Raw genomic sequence first — 9,444 nt, forward strand, 5'->3', positions numbered from 1 at the left:
GGACCACTCGCACCCAAAGCGAGTACCATACCCCTAGACCAACGGACCATGTATGACACTGAAACATGCTCAACTCGTAGGCCTACAATATAGCTAGTTGCATTTGAATAGTCACTAAATTACCTCTGCAAAAACTCGGGTCCGTCCGGGATTTGAACCCGGGACCACTCACACCCAAAGCGAGTATCATACCCCTAGACCAACGGACCATGTATGAAATAAAACATGCTCAACTCATAGGCCTACCCTGTAGTTAGTTGCATTTAAATAGTCACTAAATTACCTCTGCAAAAACTCGGGTCCGTCCGGGATTTGAACCCGGGACCACTCACACTCGAAGCGAGTATCATACCCCTAGACCAACGGACGAAGTATGACACTGAAACATGCTCAGCTCGTAGTCCTTCAATTTAACTCGTTGCATTTGAATAGTCACCAAATTACTTCTGCAAAAACTCGGGTCCGTCCGGGATTTGAACCCGGAACCACTCGCACCCAAAGCGAGTATCATACCCCTAGACCAACGGACCATGTTTGAAATAAAACATGCTCAACTCATAGGCCTACCCTGTAGTTACTTGCATTTAAATAGTCACTAAATTACTTCTGCAAAAACTCGGGTCCGTCCGGGATTTGAACCCGGGACCACTCACACCCGAAGCGAGTACCATACCCCTAGACCAACGGACCATGTATGACACTGAATCATGCTCAACTCGTAGTCCTACTATTTAACTAGTTACTTTTAAATAGTCACCAAAGGACTTCTGCAAAAACACGGGTCCGTCCGGGATTTGAAACCGGGACCACTCGCACCCAAAGCGAGTACCATACCCCTAGACCAACGGACCATGTATGACACTGAAACATGCTCAACTAGTAGGCCTACAATATAACTAGTTGCATTTAAATAGTCACTAAATTAACTCTGCAAAAACTCGGGTCCGTCCGGGAATTGAACCCGGGACCACTCACACCCGAAGCGAGTATCATACCCCTAGGCCCACGGACCATGTATGACACTGAAACATGCTCAACTCGTAGGCCTACAATATAGCTAGTTGCATTTGAATAGTCACTAAATTACCTCTGCAAAAACTCGGGTCCGTCCGGGATTTGAACCCGGGACCACTCACACCCAAAGCGAGTATCATACCCCTAGACCAACGGACCATGTATGAAATAAAACATGCTCAACTCATAGGCCTACCCTGTAGTTAGTTGCATTTAAATAGTCACTAAATTACCTCTGCAAAAACTCGGGTCCGTCCGGGATTTGAACCCGGGACCACTCACACCCGAAGCGAGTACCATACCCCTAGACCAACGGACCATGTATGACAATGAATCATGCTCAACTCGTAGTCCTACTATTTAACTAGTTACTTTTAAATAGTCACCAAATTACTTCTGCAAAAACACGGGTCCGTCCGGGATTTGAAACCGGGACCACTCGCACCCAAAGCGAGTACCATACCCCTAGACCAACGGACCATGTATGACACTGAAACATGCTCAACTCGTAGGCCTACAATATAGCTAGTTGCATTTGAATAGTCACTAAATTACCTCTGCAAAAACTCGGGTCCGTCCGGGATTTGAACCCGGAACCACTCGCACCCAAAGCGAGTATCATACCCCTAGACCAACGGACCATGTTTGAAATAAAACATGCTCAACTCATAGGCCTACCCTGTAGTTACTTGCATTTAAATAGTCACTAAATTACTTCTGCAAAAACTCGGGTCCGTCCGGGATTTGAACCCGGGACCACTCACACCCGAAGCGAGTACCATACCCCTAGACCAACGGACCATGTATGACACTGAATCATGCTCAACTCGTAGTCCTACTATTTAACTAGTTACTTTTAAATAGTCACCAAATTACTTCTGCAAAAACACGGGTCCGTCCGGGATTTGAAACCGGGACCACTCGCACCCAAAGCGAGTACCATACCCCTAGACCAACGGACCATGTATGACACTGAAACATGCTCAACTAGTAGGCCTACAATATAACTAGTTGCATTTAAATAGTCACTAAATTAACTCTGCAAAAACTCGGGTCCGTCCGGGAATTGAACCCGGGACCACTCACACCCGAAGCGAGTATCATACCCCTAGGCCCACGGACCATGTATGACACTGAAACATGCTCAACTCGTAGGCCTACAATATAGCTAGTTGCATTTGAATAGTCACTAAATTACCTCTGCAAAAACTCGGGTCCGTCCGGGATTTGAACCCGGGACCACTCACACCCAAAGCGAGTATCATACCCCTAGACCAACGGACCATGTATGAAATAAAACATGCTCAACTCATAGGCCTACCCTGTAGTTAGTTGCATTTAAATAGTCACTAAATTACCTCTGCAAAAACTCGGGTCCGTCCGGGATTTGAACCCGGGACCACTCACACCCGAAGCGAGTACCATACCCCTAGACCAACGGACCATGTATGACAATGAATCATGCTCAACTCGTAGTCCTACTATTTAACTAGTTACTTTTAAATAGTCACCAAATTACTTCTGCAAAAAAACGGGTCCGTCCGGGATTTGAAACCGGGACCACTCGCACCCAAAGCGAGTACCATACCCCTAGACCAACGGACCATGTATGACACTGAAACATGCTCAACTCGTAGGCCTACAATATAACTAGTTGCATTTAAATAGTCACTAAATTAACTCTGCAAAAACTCGGGTCCGTCCGGGATTTGAACCCGGGACCACTCACACCCGAAGCGAGTATCATACCCCTAGGCCCACGGACCATGTATGACACTGAAACATGCTCAACTCGTAGGCCTACAATATAGCTAGTTGCATTTCAATAGTCACTAAATTACCTCTGCAAAAACTCGGGTCCGTCCGGGATTTGAACCCGGGACCACTCACACCCAAAGCGAGTATCATACCCCTAGACCAACGGACCATGTATGAAATAAAACATGCTCAACTCATAGGCCTACCCTGTAGTTAGTTGCATTTAAATAGTCACTAAATTACCTCTGCAAAAACTCGGGTCCGTCCGGGATTTGAACCCGGGACCACTCACACCCGAAGCGAGTATCATACCCCTAGAACAACGGACGAAGTATGACACTGAAACATGCTCAGCTCGTAGTCCTACAATTTAACTAGTTACTTTTAAATAGTCACCAAATTACTTCTGCAAAAACACGGGTCCTTCCGGGATTTGAACCCGGGACCACTCGCACCCAAAGCGAGTATCATACCCCTAGACCAACGGACCATGTATGAAATAAAACATGCTCAACTCATAGGCCTACCCTGTAGTTAGTTGCATTTAAATAGTCACTAAATTACCTCTGCAAAAACTCGGGTCCGTCCGGGATTTGAACCCGGGACCACTCACACCCGAAGCGAGTATCATACCCCTAGACCAACGGACGAAGTATGACACTGAAACATGCTCAGCTCGTAGTCCTTCAATTTAACTCGTTGCATTTGAATAGTCACCAAATTACTTCTGCAAATCTCGGGTCCGTCCGGGATTTGAACCCGGAACCACTCGCACCCAAAGCGAGTATCATACCCCTAGACCAACGGACCATGTATGAATTAAAACATGCTCAACTCATAGGCCTACCCTGTAGTTACTTGCATTTAAATAGTCACTAAATTACTTCTGCAAAAACTCGGGTCCGTCCGGGATTTGAACCCGGGACCACTCACACCCGAAGCGAGTACCATACCCCTAGACCAACGGACCATGTATGACACTGAAACATGCTCAACTCGTAGGCCTACAATATAACTAGTTGCATTTAAATAGTCACTAAATTACCTCTGCAAAAACTCGGGTCCGTCCGGGATTTGAACCCGGGACCACTCACACCCAAAGCGAGTATCATACCCCTAGACCAACGGACCATGTATAAAATAAAACATGCTCAACTCATAGGCCTACCCTGTAGTTAGTTGCATTTAAATAGTCACTAAATTACCTCTGCAAAAACTCGGGTCCGTCCGGGATTTGAACCCGGGACCACTCACACCCGAAGCGAGTATCATACCCCTAGAACAACGGACGAAGTATGACACTGAAACATGCTCAGCTCGTAGTCCTACAATTTAACTAGTTACTTTTAAATAGTCACCAAATTACTTCTGCAAAAACACGGGTCCGTCCGGGATTTGAACCCGGGACCACTCGCACCCAAAGCGAGTATCATACCCCTAGACCAACGGACCATGTATGAAATAAAACATGCTCAACTCATAGGCCTACCCTGTAGTTAGTTGCATTTAAATAGTCACTAAATTACCTCTGCAAAAACTCGGGTCCGTCCGGGATTTGAACCCGGGACCACTCACACCCGAAGCGAGTATCATACCCCTAGACCAACGGACGAAGTATGACACTGAAACATGCTCAGCTCGTAGTCCTTCAATTTAACTCGTTGCATTTGAATAGTCACCAAATTACCTCTGCAAAAACTCGGGTCCGTCCGGGATTTGAACCCGGGACCACTCACACCCGAAGCGAGTACCATACCCCTAGACCAACGGACCATGTATGACACTGAAACATGCTCAACTCGTAGGCCTACAATATAACTAGTTGCATTTAAATAGTCACTAAATTACCTCTGCAAAAACTCGGGTCCGTCCGGGATTTGAACCCGGGACCACTCACACCCAAAGCGAGTATCATACCCCTAGACCAACGGACCATGTATGAAATAAAACAAGCTCAACTCATAAGCCTACCCTGTAGTTAGTTGCATTTAAATAGTCACTAAATTACCTCTGCAAAAACTCGGGTCCGTCCGGGATTTGAACCCGGGACCACTCACACCCGAAGCGAGTATCATACCCCTAGACCAACGGACGAAGTATGACACTGAAACATGCTCAGCTCGTAGTCCTTCAATTTAACTCGTTGCATTTGAATAGTCACCAAATTACTTCTGCAAAAACTCGGGTCCGTCCGGGTTTTGAACCCGGAACCACTCGCACCCAAAGCGAGCATCATACCCCTAGACCAACGGGCCATGTATGAAATAAAACATGCTCAACTCATAGGCCTACCCTGTAGTTACTTGCATTTAAATAGTCACTAAATTACTTCTGCAAAAACTCAGGTCCGTCCGGGATTTGAACCCGGGACCACTCACACCCGAAGCGAGTACCATACCCCTAGACCAACGGACCATGTATGACACTGAAACATGCTCAACTCGTAGGCCTACAATATAACTAGTTGCATTTAAATAGTCACTAAATTACCTCTGCAAAAACTCGGGTCCGTCCGGGATTTGAACCCGGGACCACTCACACCCAAAGCGAGTATCATACCCCTAGACCAACGGACCATGTATGACACTTAAACATGCTCAGCTCGTAGTCCTTCAATTTAACTCGTTGCATTTGAATAGTCACCAAATTACCTCTGCAAAAACTCGGGTCCGTCCGGGATTTGAACCCGGGACCACTCACACCCGAAGCGAGTACCATACCCCTAGACCAACGGACCATGTATGACACTGAAACATGCTCAACTCGTAGGCCTACAATATAACTAGTTGCATTTAAATAGTCACTAAATTACCTCTGCAAAAACTCGGGTCCGTCCGGGATTTGAACCCGGGACCACTCACACCCGAAGCGAGTATCATACCCCTAGACCAACGGACGAAGTATGACACTGAAACATGCTCAGCTCGTAGTCCTTCAATTTAACTCGTTGCATTTGAATAGTCACCAAATTACCTCTGCAAAAACTCGGGTCCGTCCGGGATTTGAACCCGGGACCACTCACACCCGAAGCGAGTACCATACCCCTAGACCAACGGACCATGTATGACACTGAAACATGCTCAACTCGTAGGCCTACAATATAACTAGTTGCATTTAAATAGTCACTAAATTACCTCTGCAAAAACTCGGGTCCGTCCGGGATTTGAACCCGGGACCACTCACACCCAAAGCGAGTATCATACCCCTAGACCAACGGACCATGTATGAAATAAAACAAGCTCAACTCATAAGCCTACCCTGTAGTTAGTTGCATTTAAATAGTCACTAAATTACCTCTGCAAAAACTCGGGTCCGTCCGGGATTTGAACCCGGGACCACTCACACCCGAAGCGAGTATCATACCCCTAGACCAACGGACGAAGTATGACACTGAAACATGCTCAGCTCGTAGTCCTTCAATTTAACTCGTTGCATTTGAATAGTCACCAAATTACTTCTGCAAAAACTCGGGTCCGTCCGGGTTTTGAACCCGGAACCACTCGCACCCAAAGCGAGCATCATACCCCTAGACCAACGGGCCATGTATGAAATAAAACATGCTCAACTCATAGGCCTACCCTGTAGTTACTTGCATTTAAATAGTCACTAAATTACTTCTGCAAAAACTCAGGTCCGTCCGGGATTTGAACCCGGGACCACTCACACCCGAAGCGAGTACCATACCCCTAGACCAACGGACCATGTATGACACTGAAACATGCTCAACTCGTAGGCCTACAATATAACTAGTTGCATTTAAATAGTCACTAAATTACCTCTGCAAAAACTCGGGTCCGTCCGGGATTTGAACCCGGGACCACTCACACCCAAAGCGAGTATCATACCCCTAGACCAACGGACCATGTATGACACTTAAACATGCTCAGCTCGTAGTCCTTCAATTTAACTCGTTGCATTTGAATAGTCACCAAATTACCTCTGCAAAAACTCGGGTCCGTCCGGGATTTGAACCCGGGACCACTCACACCCGAAGCGAGTACCATACCCCTAGACCAACGGACCATGTATGACACTGAAACATGCTCAACTCGTAGGCCTACAATATAACTAGTTGCATTTAAATAGTCACTAAATTACCTCTGCAAAAACTCGGGTCCGTCCGGGATTTGAACCCGGGACCACTCACACCCAAAGCGAGTATCATACCCCTAGACCAACGGACCATGTATGAAATAAAACAAGCTCAACTCATAAGCCTACCCTGTAGTTAGTTGCATTTAAATAGTCACTAAATTACCTCTGCAAAAACTCGGGTCCGTCCGGGATTTGAACCCGGGACCACTCACACCCGAAGCGAGTATCATACCCCTAGACCAACGGACGAAGTATGACACTGAAACATGCTCAGCTCGTAGTCCTTCAATTTAACTCGTTGCATTTGAATAGTCACCAAATTACTTCTGCAAAAACTCGGGTCCGACCGGGTTTTGAACCCGGAACCACTCGCACCCAAAGCGAGCATCATACCCCTTGACCAACGGGCCATGTATGAAATAAAACATGCTCAACTCATAGGCCTACCCTGTAGTTACTTGCATTTAAATAGTCACTAAATTACTTCTGCAAAAACTCAGGTCCGTCCGGGATTTGAACCCGGGACCACTCACACCCGAAGCGAGTACCATACCCCTAGACCAACGGACCATGTATGACACTGAAACATGCTCAACTCGTAGGCCTACAATATAACTAGTTGCATTTAAATAGTCACTAAATTACCTCTGCAAAAACTCGGGTCCGTCCGGGATTTGAACCCGGGACCACTCACACCCAAAGCGAGTATCATACCCCTAGACCAACGGACCATGTATGACACTGAAACATGCTCAACTCGTAGTCCTTCAATTTAACTCGTTGCATTTAAATAGTCACTAAATTACCTCTGCAAAAACTCGGGTCCGTCCGGGATTTGAACCCGGGACCACTCACACCCAAAGCGAGTATCATACCCCTAGACCAACGGACCATGTATAAAATAAAACATGCTCAACTCATAGGCCTACCCTGTAGTTAGTTGCATTTAAATAGTCACTAAATTACCTCTGCAAAAACTCGGGTCCGTCCGGGATTTGAACCCGGGACCACTCACACCCGAAGCGAGTATCATACCCCTAGAACAACGGACGAAGTATGAGACTGAAACATGCTCAGCTCGTAGTCCTACAATTTAACTAGTTACTTTTAAATAGTCACCAAATTACTTCTGCAAAAACACGGGTCCGTCCGGGATTTGAACCCGGGACCACTCCCACCCAAAGCGAGTATCATACCCCTAGACCAACGGACCATGTATGAAATAAAACATGCTCAACTCATAGCCCTACCCTGTAGTTAGTTGCATTTAAATAGTCACTAAATTACCTCTGCAAAAACTCGGGTCCGTCCGGGATTTGAACCCGGGACCACTCACACCCGAAGCGAGTATCATACCCCTAGACCAACGGACGAAGTATGACACTGAAACATGCTCAGCTCGTAGTCCTTCAATTTAACTCGTTGCATTTGAATAGTCACCAAATTACCTCTGCAAAAACTCGGGTCCGTCCGGGATTTGAACCCGGGACCACTCACACCCGAAGCGAGTACCATACCCCTAGACCAACGGACCATGTATGACACAGAAACATGCTCAACTCGTAGGCCTACAATATAACTAGTTGCATTTAAATAGTCACTAAATTACCTCTGCAAAAACTCGGGTCCGTCCGGGATTTGAACCCGGGACCACTCACACCCAAAGCGAGTATCATACCCCTAGACCAACGGACCATGTATGACACTGAAACATGCTCAACTCGTAGTCCTTCAATTTAACTCGTTGCATTTAAATAGTCACTAAATTACCTCTGCAAAAACTCGGGTCCGTCCGGGATTTGAACCCGGGACCACTCACACCCAAAGCGAGTATCATACCCCTAGACCAACGGACCATGTATAAAATAAAACATGCTCAACTCATAGGCCTACCCTGTAGTTAGTTGCATTTAAATAGTCACTAAATTACCTCTGCAAAAACTCGGGTCCGTCCGGGATTTGAACCCGGGACCACTCACACCCGAAGCGAGTATCATACCCCTAGAACAACGGACGAAGTATGACACTGAAACATGCTCAGCTCGTAGTCCTACAATTTAACTAGTTACTTTTAAATAGTCACCAAATTACTTCTGCAAAAACACGGGTCCGTCCGGGATTTGAACCCGGGACCACTCCCACCCAAAGCGAGTATCATACCCCTAGACCAACGGACCATGTATGAAATAAAACATGCTCAACTCATAGCCCTACCCTGTAGTTAGTTGCATTTAAATAGTCACTAAATTACCTCTGCAAAAACTCGGGTCCGTCCGGGATTTGAACCCGGGACCACTCACACCCGAAGCGAGTATCATACCCCTAGACCAACGGACGAAGTATGACACTGAAACATGCTCAGCTCGTAGTCCTTCAATTTAACTCGTTGCATTTGAATAGTCACCAAATTACCTCTGCAAAAACTCGGGTCCGTCCGGGATTTGAACCCGGGACCACTCACACCCGAAGCGAGTACCATACCCCTAGACCAACGGACCATGTATGACACAGAAACATGCTCAACTCGTAGGCCTACAATATAACTAGTTGCATTTAAATAGTCACTAAATTACCTCT

The 9,444-nt window shown here is 46.5% G+C and overlaps 41 non-coding genes across 41 annotated transcripts; all 41 read right to left on the reverse strand.

The window, feature by feature from the left end:
- Positions 1-137: 137 nt before the first annotated feature.
- On the reverse strand, positions 138-209 carry TRNAP-UGG (transfer RNA proline (anticodon UGG)). The gene has a single exon. It is a non-coding gene; the product is annotated as a tRNA-Pro (tRNA).
- Positions 210-295: 86 nt separating this feature from the next.
- On the reverse strand, positions 296-369 carry TRNAS-CGA (transfer RNA serine (anticodon CGA)). Its single transcript has one exon. It is a non-coding gene; the product is annotated as a tRNA-Ser (tRNA).
- Positions 370-458: 89 nt separating this feature from the next.
- TRNAP-UGG (transfer RNA proline (anticodon UGG)) lies at positions 459-530 on the reverse strand. The gene has a single exon. It is a non-coding gene; the product is annotated as a tRNA-Pro (tRNA).
- An 88-nt stretch (positions 531-618) lies between these two features.
- On the reverse strand, positions 619-690 carry TRNAP-CGG (transfer RNA proline (anticodon CGG)). The gene has a single exon. It is a non-coding gene; the product is annotated as a tRNA-Pro (tRNA).
- A 411-nt stretch (positions 691-1,101) lies between these two features.
- On the reverse strand, positions 1,102-1,173 carry TRNAP-UGG (transfer RNA proline (anticodon UGG)). Its single transcript has one exon. It is a non-coding gene; the product is annotated as a tRNA-Pro (tRNA).
- Positions 1,174-1,261: 88 nt separating this feature from the next.
- On the reverse strand, positions 1,262-1,333 carry TRNAP-CGG (transfer RNA proline (anticodon CGG)). The gene has a single exon. It is a non-coding gene; the product is annotated as a tRNA-Pro (tRNA).
- A 250-nt stretch (positions 1,334-1,583) lies between these two features.
- Positions 1,584-1,655, reverse strand: TRNAP-UGG (transfer RNA proline (anticodon UGG)). The gene has a single exon. It is a non-coding gene; the product is annotated as a tRNA-Pro (tRNA).
- Positions 1,656-1,743: 88 nt separating this feature from the next.
- On the reverse strand, positions 1,744-1,815 carry TRNAP-CGG (transfer RNA proline (anticodon CGG)). Its single transcript has one exon. It is a non-coding gene; the product is annotated as a tRNA-Pro (tRNA).
- Positions 1,816-2,226: 411 nt separating this feature from the next.
- Positions 2,227-2,298, reverse strand: TRNAP-UGG (transfer RNA proline (anticodon UGG)). Its single transcript has one exon. It is a non-coding gene; the product is annotated as a tRNA-Pro (tRNA).
- An 88-nt stretch (positions 2,299-2,386) lies between these two features.
- TRNAP-CGG (transfer RNA proline (anticodon CGG)) lies at positions 2,387-2,458 on the reverse strand. Its single transcript has one exon. It is a non-coding gene; the product is annotated as a tRNA-Pro (tRNA).
- Positions 2,459-2,869: 411 nt separating this feature from the next.
- TRNAP-UGG (transfer RNA proline (anticodon UGG)) lies at positions 2,870-2,941 on the reverse strand. The gene has a single exon. It is a non-coding gene; the product is annotated as a tRNA-Pro (tRNA).
- A 407-nt stretch (positions 2,942-3,348) lies between these two features.
- Positions 3,349-3,422, reverse strand: TRNAP-CGG (transfer RNA proline (anticodon CGG)). Its single transcript has one exon. It is a non-coding gene; the product is annotated as a tRNA-Pro (tRNA).
- An 88-nt stretch (positions 3,423-3,510) lies between these two features.
- On the reverse strand, positions 3,511-3,582 carry TRNAP-UGG (transfer RNA proline (anticodon UGG)). Its single transcript has one exon. It is a non-coding gene; the product is annotated as a tRNA-Pro (tRNA).
- Positions 3,583-3,670: 88 nt separating this feature from the next.
- On the reverse strand, positions 3,671-3,742 carry TRNAP-CGG (transfer RNA proline (anticodon CGG)). Its single transcript has one exon. It is a non-coding gene; the product is annotated as a tRNA-Pro (tRNA).
- An 89-nt stretch (positions 3,743-3,831) lies between these two features.
- On the reverse strand, positions 3,832-3,903 carry TRNAP-UGG (transfer RNA proline (anticodon UGG)). Its single transcript has one exon. It is a non-coding gene; the product is annotated as a tRNA-Pro (tRNA).
- Positions 3,904-4,152: 249 nt separating this feature from the next.
- On the reverse strand, positions 4,153-4,224 carry TRNAP-UGG (transfer RNA proline (anticodon UGG)). Its single transcript has one exon. It is a non-coding gene; the product is annotated as a tRNA-Pro (tRNA).
- An 86-nt stretch (positions 4,225-4,310) lies between these two features.
- On the reverse strand, positions 4,311-4,384 carry TRNAP-CGG (transfer RNA proline (anticodon CGG)). The gene has a single exon. It is a non-coding gene; the product is annotated as a tRNA-Pro (tRNA).
- Positions 4,385-4,473: 89 nt separating this feature from the next.
- Positions 4,474-4,545, reverse strand: TRNAP-CGG (transfer RNA proline (anticodon CGG)). The gene has a single exon. It is a non-coding gene; the product is annotated as a tRNA-Pro (tRNA).
- An 89-nt stretch (positions 4,546-4,634) lies between these two features.
- TRNAP-UGG (transfer RNA proline (anticodon UGG)) lies at positions 4,635-4,706 on the reverse strand. Its single transcript has one exon. It is a non-coding gene; the product is annotated as a tRNA-Pro (tRNA).
- An 86-nt stretch (positions 4,707-4,792) lies between these two features.
- On the reverse strand, positions 4,793-4,866 carry TRNAP-CGG (transfer RNA proline (anticodon CGG)). The gene has a single exon. It is a non-coding gene; the product is annotated as a tRNA-Pro (tRNA).
- A 249-nt stretch (positions 4,867-5,115) lies between these two features.
- TRNAP-CGG (transfer RNA proline (anticodon CGG)) lies at positions 5,116-5,187 on the reverse strand. The gene has a single exon. It is a non-coding gene; the product is annotated as a tRNA-Pro (tRNA).
- An 89-nt stretch (positions 5,188-5,276) lies between these two features.
- Positions 5,277-5,348, reverse strand: TRNAP-UGG (transfer RNA proline (anticodon UGG)). The gene has a single exon. It is a non-coding gene; the product is annotated as a tRNA-Pro (tRNA).
- An 89-nt stretch (positions 5,349-5,437) lies between these two features.
- Positions 5,438-5,509, reverse strand: TRNAP-CGG (transfer RNA proline (anticodon CGG)). The gene has a single exon. It is a non-coding gene; the product is annotated as a tRNA-Pro (tRNA).
- An 87-nt stretch (positions 5,510-5,596) lies between these two features.
- TRNAP-CGG (transfer RNA proline (anticodon CGG)) lies at positions 5,597-5,670 on the reverse strand. Its single transcript has one exon. It is a non-coding gene; the product is annotated as a tRNA-Pro (tRNA).
- An 89-nt stretch (positions 5,671-5,759) lies between these two features.
- Positions 5,760-5,831, reverse strand: TRNAP-CGG (transfer RNA proline (anticodon CGG)). Its single transcript has one exon. It is a non-coding gene; the product is annotated as a tRNA-Pro (tRNA).
- An 89-nt stretch (positions 5,832-5,920) lies between these two features.
- Positions 5,921-5,992, reverse strand: TRNAP-UGG (transfer RNA proline (anticodon UGG)). The gene has a single exon. It is a non-coding gene; the product is annotated as a tRNA-Pro (tRNA).
- An 86-nt stretch (positions 5,993-6,078) lies between these two features.
- TRNAP-CGG (transfer RNA proline (anticodon CGG)) lies at positions 6,079-6,152 on the reverse strand. The gene has a single exon. It is a non-coding gene; the product is annotated as a tRNA-Pro (tRNA).
- A 249-nt stretch (positions 6,153-6,401) lies between these two features.
- Positions 6,402-6,473, reverse strand: TRNAP-CGG (transfer RNA proline (anticodon CGG)). Its single transcript has one exon. It is a non-coding gene; the product is annotated as a tRNA-Pro (tRNA).
- Positions 6,474-6,562: 89 nt separating this feature from the next.
- On the reverse strand, positions 6,563-6,634 carry TRNAP-UGG (transfer RNA proline (anticodon UGG)). Its single transcript has one exon. It is a non-coding gene; the product is annotated as a tRNA-Pro (tRNA).
- An 89-nt stretch (positions 6,635-6,723) lies between these two features.
- Positions 6,724-6,795, reverse strand: TRNAP-CGG (transfer RNA proline (anticodon CGG)). Its single transcript has one exon. It is a non-coding gene; the product is annotated as a tRNA-Pro (tRNA).
- Positions 6,796-6,884: 89 nt separating this feature from the next.
- Positions 6,885-6,956, reverse strand: TRNAP-UGG (transfer RNA proline (anticodon UGG)). The gene has a single exon. It is a non-coding gene; the product is annotated as a tRNA-Pro (tRNA).
- Positions 6,957-7,042: 86 nt separating this feature from the next.
- On the reverse strand, positions 7,043-7,116 carry TRNAP-CGG (transfer RNA proline (anticodon CGG)). The gene has a single exon. It is a non-coding gene; the product is annotated as a tRNA-Pro (tRNA).
- Positions 7,117-7,365: 249 nt separating this feature from the next.
- TRNAP-CGG (transfer RNA proline (anticodon CGG)) lies at positions 7,366-7,437 on the reverse strand. Its single transcript has one exon. It is a non-coding gene; the product is annotated as a tRNA-Pro (tRNA).
- Positions 7,438-7,526: 89 nt separating this feature from the next.
- TRNAP-UGG (transfer RNA proline (anticodon UGG)) lies at positions 7,527-7,598 on the reverse strand. The gene has a single exon. It is a non-coding gene; the product is annotated as a tRNA-Pro (tRNA).
- Positions 7,599-7,687: 89 nt separating this feature from the next.
- TRNAP-UGG (transfer RNA proline (anticodon UGG)) lies at positions 7,688-7,759 on the reverse strand. The gene has a single exon. It is a non-coding gene; the product is annotated as a tRNA-Pro (tRNA).
- A 407-nt stretch (positions 7,760-8,166) lies between these two features.
- On the reverse strand, positions 8,167-8,240 carry TRNAP-CGG (transfer RNA proline (anticodon CGG)). The gene has a single exon. It is a non-coding gene; the product is annotated as a tRNA-Pro (tRNA).
- An 89-nt stretch (positions 8,241-8,329) lies between these two features.
- TRNAP-CGG (transfer RNA proline (anticodon CGG)) lies at positions 8,330-8,401 on the reverse strand. Its single transcript has one exon. It is a non-coding gene; the product is annotated as a tRNA-Pro (tRNA).
- Positions 8,402-8,490: 89 nt separating this feature from the next.
- Positions 8,491-8,562, reverse strand: TRNAP-UGG (transfer RNA proline (anticodon UGG)). The gene has a single exon. It is a non-coding gene; the product is annotated as a tRNA-Pro (tRNA).
- Positions 8,563-8,651: 89 nt separating this feature from the next.
- On the reverse strand, positions 8,652-8,723 carry TRNAP-UGG (transfer RNA proline (anticodon UGG)). Its single transcript has one exon. It is a non-coding gene; the product is annotated as a tRNA-Pro (tRNA).
- Positions 8,724-9,130: 407 nt separating this feature from the next.
- TRNAP-CGG (transfer RNA proline (anticodon CGG)) lies at positions 9,131-9,204 on the reverse strand. Its single transcript has one exon. It is a non-coding gene; the product is annotated as a tRNA-Pro (tRNA).
- Positions 9,205-9,293: 89 nt separating this feature from the next.
- On the reverse strand, positions 9,294-9,365 carry TRNAP-CGG (transfer RNA proline (anticodon CGG)). The gene has a single exon. It is a non-coding gene; the product is annotated as a tRNA-Pro (tRNA).
- Positions 9,366-9,444: the final 79 nt, after the last annotated feature.

The sequence above is a fragment of the Phalangium opilio genome, unplaced genomic scaffold (assembly GCF_054372755.1).
Source record: "Phalangium opilio isolate 3A_F unplaced genomic scaffold, DU_Popi_V2 ptg000487l_1, whole genome shotgun sequence".
In the NCBI taxonomy this organism is placed as follows: domain Eukaryota; kingdom Metazoa; phylum Arthropoda; class Arachnida; order Opiliones; family Phalangiidae; genus Phalangium; species Phalangium opilio.